Below are 8,131 nucleotides of genomic sequence, written 5' to 3' on the forward strand. Positions count from 1 at the left end.
CTGCCTTCTCCATTTATTTGCACTGTATATAGTTCCCTTGAGTCTAAGCATGCACATGCCCTCCTCCAAAATGAACAAACATGAAACAACACCAGAAAGATACCTCTCTCCAACATTTATAACTATAGAAGGGAGAAGAATAATCTTACTCTTGCACTAATTCCTGACTGAAAATATGACCACAATGTGTCTGAAAATATGACCGTGGCTTGTCTCTAATATAAATATTACTTTAGAGCTTAAAGCCACCTGGCCAAAGACCTTTTACAACTAAAGAACTAGAAATAGTTGTCAAAACTAAAAATGTAGTAATAATCAACAGAACTACACGATACGTAAGTGGATAAAAACTGTAATAAAAAACTGAGCTATCTATTGCCAGCTTCTTAATTTCTATATGCAGCAGTCATGCCCTGTGCTCCTTCTGATTTTGTATTCAGAAATCCAACAGAGGAGAAGGATTACTCAAGTCTACCTTTGTTGGACTTACTCCATGTCTTGGGAGTCAGCACCTGGCCTACATGTCATGTATGTCTCCGGAGCAGGGCCAAGGGAGCACAAGTGGGAAAGGAGCCAATAAATGCCCCAATCCAGATGACCATGGCACAGAACAAACATACCCATTGGGACTTCTGACACTGGCCGATTCTCCTGCTGACTATCAGCATAGAGAACCTGTGTACCATCATACATTTTTCATTCTCACAGGGTAAGCTTTCCCTTCACAGACTGGAAGCTCTAGGAGAAAGGCACAGAGGAAGAGCTACATGCCAGCATCAGTCCTAACTTCAGTAAAGTCTTTGTTGGTACTAATCACTGGATATCCTCCAATGCTACTGAAGACAACGGCAATCCTTCTTTTGCCATGCCCAGGTATTCGCTTGGGCTCTAAACTCACATATCATCAAATCAAAACATCCACACAGGGTCTGATTTCAGTCATAAAGTCAGTCATAAAAGTGGATCAAACTGGAGGTGGAAGAACCCCACTTGGCAAAATCCCCTCTGTCTCTCATTAAGTATATTACAACCTTGCAAGACATTATAAATTTTCTTCACATAAACAGTGAATAATCTGCTTAGCAGTAATAGCAAGAAATGCATATACTTCCTTAGCCAAAGGCAGACTAATACTACTCTGGCAAACCCATGCTCCCCACCTTAGTTTGAGAATGGTTAAAACAGTATAAAAGTGTAACACCAGTGGATAAAGCCTGTAGCATGCTGTACAGCCAAGAAGTAATATTTGAATTCATGCGGGGAAACATTTTTGTGTGTTGTGGAGACCAAAACTCAGCTTTAAAGACCCATGGGAGAGCTGATCTGGAAACGGTGTATAATTCTGTTTTAGTTGCCTCATGGAGCTGGAGTACAAACAGGTGACGTATTGTGTATTCTGGACTTTGCTTTGGAAAACTGGGCTCTAAACCACAAACATTTGTACACAGTCTCACCCTCTCACCAGGGCCATCATTTGTTTAAAAAAAAAAGTGCAGGAAATTCAGTGTGACAAGAGGACTGCCACATTCATTATTTTTCTGCTACTTATTCTGATACTGGGTGGGCTTTTTATAAAAAGAAAATTGTAAAGAAAGACCCAGCTCCTGGAATCTTGAGAACTTCAGTGTTCCTTTTCTTTTAGCTACTAGTCCACAGAATTACAGATAAAAATCTGGAAACATGAACCCTAAGTTATTTTTGCTTAAAAATATTTTATAACAGGCTTTCCTTTTGAAGCCTTGGTCATAATATTGCAAGGGTTACCTGTGGTTTAAGAACCACTAGAAATAAAAAGATTGTAGGTCACTCCCTTGTATATTCCACAAGGTACGATCCAAATCACTAGAACTATCCAATCCACCTATTTATTATGCAATATTTTTTCTGCCTGGAAAGAACTTCCATTTCTTTATCTGTGAAACTCTTTTTTTTTTAAATAAATACAATGAGACAAAGAATTGCTTCTAAAGACAAACACAATTATCCTGGGGAATTCCATTTGCTAGATTACTTTATACACTTAGACCAGCCAGCTTAAACTGTCTTGCATATATACAGTTGCACTAGCAAGTACTGTGGAAGTAATTCAAGTTAGAGGACCACATTCAATGCTGACAGTCCAGTTTTTTCTTGTGGACACCTGCCCTGTGTGAATTGCAAGCCATCCACAGTAAGAACACTTGTTTAAAGTGTAGAAGTTATCTACAGGTTTTTAACATCCCCTGTAGCTCGGCAAACACAGTAACTCTACGCTGGTAGTCTGGCATCCCCCTGGATTTTGCAGTTTGTATGAAGTACATTGCATCCTTCTCCAGAAAGTACCAAACTAATGACCTTGCCTGTTCATTCCTCCTGCCAAGTAGTAGCTGGCAAGTGAGGAACACATTTCATCGAGCAATGCCTTTTACTGGTGACATTTTTACTCTTAAAATTACTTTTTTTTTTTTTACATTAATTTAATTGACCACACAAATCAATACGGGAACAAGAGCATCAGTTTGCATGTTTCAGAATAATGTCATAGTAAATGGGGACCTGTACATACACATCCAAGCAATATCAGAAACCAAAGCTAAGTCTGGAGATTCTCACATCATTCCTAAACCTTGTAAGCAGCTCACAGATTTCAAAACTAGTGAGCAAACAATTTCCCTTTATAAGTTAATCACTAATTTTTACTTTACAGAAAGGGAATCACAGAAAGGGAGCCACAGCCTATATAAGCCTACCTACTGGAGCAGTGTTAGCAGTGTGCAGACTGCCTATTTCACTTAGCTTTAACTCTGCTGTGCAACATACTGATGGAGGTCAAGCTTGAGACAGCAGGAGCTGCAAGAATGTCTCCAGGTCTTGGGGCACAGATAAAGCTTCACTGAGCAAACAGCTTCAGATGGTTTAAGACTTCCATGTTCCAGAAGTGTTCCTTCAGAGCACTTCACTAGGGATTACTGACTTCTCCAATAGCTATGCACAAGAATACCTGTCTACATCCCTTGCTTCTTTCCTAGGTGGATGGTGTGATCTACAGGTGATCTTGCCAGGTTTCAGTGCTGTTTATCTTCTCCAGGCTGGATGGATTAAAAATTATCATGTGTGCGTATCAAAGTCCCCTTTTCACCCCGTCACACCATCTTTAGCAAGCTCTACCACTTACTGAAAGTCTCATTGTAACTGATTTGGTTGTTTTCTCTATAAATCCTCTGGCATTTGAGAAAGGTGGTTATCTGAGCACTTTCTCTTTCATTTCTGAATCTCCACCTTGAAATTAAAGCATATTCTCAAATTTATAGTGCACTTACATGGGAGAAAAATCTCATGCTAATTTAGACCTGAACTCTGCAACCACTTCCACATGCACTTGTCTTTACTAGCGTACCATTCCCTGGAACGAGTGGATTCCAGCAAGCTGGTGTCAGTGGCAGCAAGCTGAAGCCTGCTTCAAACTGTTTGCAGGATCAGGGCTTTCTCCTCCTGGAATGCATCATTGTAAAGGAGCACAGTTTTCAAATAAGGCATCTGCGTTCAGACACTGACACTCACTGGAGACTCTTAAATGCTTCTTTTATGTAACTAAAGGTCAAACTGAACCTCCAAATGTGGAATTTCTGACATCCAATTAAGTAGCCCACATTAAAAATTGGGCCAGTATTTAATTATATCTGGAGAATACATGAGTTCAGCTGAGACAATTCACACTCACCTCATGTGTTTCTCAGTGTTTTCAATCGTGGAACTGAATAAATATTCTTTTGCTCCACAGATGCACTGGATCAAGGTTTAGCTTGTTACACATAAAAAATAAATCAGCTCATATTTCCTTGACTTCATTTTTCCAGCTTTGTCATTCTGTCTAGGAGCATACTGCACAGTCAAGCCAGGCAGGCATGGCTATGCATGTTAATAACCCTTGGAAAACTACTGATACTTCTGTGCAAAATCCTTTTTATTTTTTTCCGAATAAGTAGTCAAAGTGCACCTGGTGAAAAATAATTTTCTTCCCCTCTTTTTTTCTTTTTATTTTTTATTAAAGCCTGCTTTTCAAAAGCCCTAAGTGGAACCACAACTGTGGTGCTGCTTTTCAAATCAAAAGGACGGTACACTCTTCACAGGATATGGCTCCCAGCCAGTTGTTTAATGCTTGTAGGTCAATATACAACCAACTCAGCTTCTGCTGCCTAATTGACAAACCACATATCAGGCACAGGAAGGTTAACAACTGCGCTTTCTTTCACGTAAGATCATCTGTTGAGTCCCCGGGCCCTCAGCCCCTTTTTATTTTATCATTCACAAATATCTACTGTGAGCTCCCTCCAGGCACAACAGACTAACTGCATGTCTGAAAAAAAATGAGACCCCTGGTAAGCAGTGGGTGTCTGGTCACTCAGGAGCCAGGCTAGCTGTTTATCATGCTCCTCGATTTTAGTCTGCCAAAGAGGTTTAGACCCACTGCTCCCAGTGTAAATTATTTGTGGATGAATGAACCAGGAAGAATTTCCTCCAGAATATTTTTGATTAATGGAGACATGACACCAAATGTTAATTCATCACATCTTGATAAAATCCACTAACCTACTCCAGCTTGTTTGTCAATCACCTGTGTTTTAAGGTAAAAAACAAACTTTGAAAGGCTTTGCACAAAAGTGTTCCCCAAAACACCAAATAAAGAAGTGGCCTTCCTTTTATTATGATTTTCCTGGTATTATTCCCTGCCTGTTTAAAGGGAACAAACCTACAGGTAAGGGAAGATTTCTGGAGGGGGGCACCTGAGAGGAGCAGAGAACAAACATCAACAAAACCCAATGCCTGCTACTGCCCAGGAAAATCACCTGATTATTTCACCCCTTCTGGCCCCTCCAGATCATGGCAGTCACATATAAGGGAAATGTACAGACAGTGCCAGACCTCCTCCTAGTATTGCAATACCTTACTACAATGGGGTATGCCTCAGACTAGATACACCAGCACTAAAGGAGCATGAGAAGCTACTAATATTATTCCAGTTAATATTCTTGTCCAGATCCTTGGGGATACTGCCCCTACTATATCATAATAGTAATACCTTGTACTTCACTCTGATGAAGATGCAGCAAAGTCCAGAAACATAAGAACAGAGGTTTCAGCTCTGTCTGTGGCCATAAGACACTGTATAGTGACACAAAACTGGCTCCAGGCATGCTGCTTCTATTAACGCTGAATGGATAACTGTCATCGGGAAGAGAAATAAGCTGGTGAAGACTCTAATAGCTAGTTCTGAGTACAACAAGCATCCAGTCAAAGCTGAGTTATGCCTTGCATTGCAAAGACTTAATAATTCTTAGTCCATTAGGATTGAGTGTTGATAGTCTGAGTGGCTAAACACTTATATTTATCCATGAGTTTGATGTGCACCTTCTTTGAAGGAGACACTGAGCAGTTCCCTTAGCAGCACACACAGCTGTTTCTGCCTGCTTTTATTAGCCAGGAGAGACATGCTGCTGTTCTACCAGCTCTTGCTTCCAATGTTTGTAGGGATTTCTGACCCTTGTTGGTTTGATGGTGCTGAGCTTGAGGAGTGAGGACTGTGCCCATCCGATAGTCTCAAAGAGATAGAATGACCTTCCCCATCTAGCTCCCACAGAGGACACAGCTTCGCAGAGATGCAGAGTTGAGGTCTGTAGTTTGATTAGTCTAAGTGAAATAACCTTCCCCGTGTTGTCTGTGAAAGGTAGATCCCTCTTAGGTCTCCTTTCTTGCTACTAGTGTTTGTACTAGCAGACAGAGATCAGAATGGCCTGCATCATCCTTCCACCCACCTGTTTCAGGCAAAAACATCAATTTCTTACACTCAAAGGTTCTTGAAGAATAACATTTTGAGGATATCGCCTCTCAGCAAGGACCTCTGTGTGCATAGAACAGCTGTGAATATGTAGCAAAGCAACAGCAGTAAAGAAAAAAATATGCAAAATAAAGCAAAAGCAGATACAATACTGCAAAACTGGTCAAAACCAATAAATACTCGTGTTCAAACATATGCTGATACCTTGCAACATGCAGAACACGAGACACACAACAGAAGCCAGTCTTTGTGTCTAAGCTTTTTCTTTACCTCAAGAGACAAACCCTAGCCTGCTTGATGTTCTCTCTGCTTCCCCCGCAATTCCCATTTTTTCTGTAATACATGAAACTGTATGTTTAACAAGGTCAACACAGTACAAAGGGCACAGATACACGAGTTCTCACCTTAGGTCATGGGGATTTCTGGCAGGAAAATTACTTCAGCTTAGGAAACACAACTGTATCTTCAAAGATTTGAGAGCCAGTTGCTGTTTCTGCATGTTTCTTTTCCTTATGTGACACTGAGAAACACAATTCCTCCTGTAAAGGGGGAAAAATATCAGTATCCATCATTTTGAAGGATAACAGTCAGTGCCATTAACTTGTGAATGCAGCACTAGCCTAAATTACATTTTCTCTTAGGGCACTCTGAAAGTGAAACTAAGCATGAGACTTGGAATTAAACTGGATTGGGAACAGAAAGCCTGGGAACCTTTCCTCTTTCCATAAAGTTGCTGAAGCCATTTCACTTTGCAACAGCACCATATAATATATTTCCATTAGCCTGGAAGACGAAGCTCAATTTGTTTGAGTAGCTTGGAGAAATGAACTGTTATGATGTAAAGTTAAGTAAGAAGTTGTTTTTAGTTTGGTGTTCAAAAGCCAGTTTTCACCTCCCTTACTTTAATTTTTCAGGCCTTCATATACTTCTGAGCAATTTCATTTGCATAAAGCTATACTGGTTTTCTTCAGAGTTAATCAGGTAGAACTGTCATATCTATTTCTGCACATACACAGGGCCTAATACTTTTTTCCACCTTTGGCATTTTTCACAGAACTGAGATTAAAACCCTAAAGATTTACTTTTAAAATAAATTGCAGACAAGATTTTCCAAAGTGCCCCTGCATTTCTGTTCCCACTGAAATCAACACTCAAAAATTCAATCTTCCCCTTCTGTGATTACAAGCAAAACCATAAAAATGTAAGCTGATGCATTGTTATCTTCGCTAGTCTGTAGATACCTTGAAACAATAGATCTGAAAGATTTGAACGCCTGTCTCTCACCCTGGTGGAGTAAATCTGAAACCAGAAGATGACAGTCTGTGTCAACATTGTTGAGTCTTCTACAGCTGAACTTCTGCAGTCCACCATTTTTTTCCTCAGTGCCATAAAAAATCCCTCTAAAATCCTAATATGTACCCAGTAGCTATCCATACAACTCAGTGGAAACAGTAGAGTAGTTCACACAGGAACTGAAAACACAAAAGGCAGCTGAGGGCAGTAAAGCCTTCCTAATCACCAGAACACCTCCACAACAACATCATCTCCTGCCTTCTTCCTCTTTCAAAGAGAAAGTCCTCCTTGCTGCCACCATGCCTCAGCCTGATACATGGGTTATGCAAAAGCTCCTACAGGAGAAAGTATGTATCGGAGACCACAAAAATCTTATTCCCTACCAACATCAAATTCACAAAACAGACAGGAAACAAAAATAACTGTGAGACATTTATCTGAAGCTCTTTCATTTTGAAACAAGTTTACAATTTATGGAGGTATAAGATATAACTTGGCAGGGGTATGCTGAGGTTGGCAATGATGGGTGCCAAACTGTTGTTCTGGGAAAAGACCCCTTCCACTAAGGACAGCAGAGCTCTAACACACTCTGTGAAGCAGCTGAGCAAGAGTTCTTGATGTTCCTTTTCAAAAATTATGTAGCCGCTAGTTGGACTATGTAAAGCCACTGCATTGTCCTCAGATGTACTCTCCCTAGGATTACAGAAGTTCACAGGCTGTAAATACAATTACGTCAGTATACTTCTTCCTCTGTTTGGAAAGAAAATTTTGCATCGCTAAACTGCCTTGTTCTGAGGTTGCCCAGCTTACACTTACGCCATTTTTGCTGCCTCTTACTCAGCTGACACAGTGCCACAATGGTAGCGTTAGAAAGGTTTCTGCTGTCATAATAAAAATAATTTCACAACCCCAGTCTAGGCAGATTTACAAGCAGTTAACAATCCGATAATTTCTGTGGATTACATATTTGGTAGGATTTTGGAAACATAATCTATTTGTTTTCATTTTAGCTTTTTCCTCTTT

Source organism: Phalacrocorax aristotelis, chromosome 3 (assembly GCF_949628215.1).
Source record: "Phalacrocorax aristotelis chromosome 3, bGulAri2.1, whole genome shotgun sequence".
Classification (NCBI taxonomy): Eukaryota; Metazoa; Chordata; class Aves; order Suliformes; family Phalacrocoracidae; genus Phalacrocorax; species Phalacrocorax aristotelis.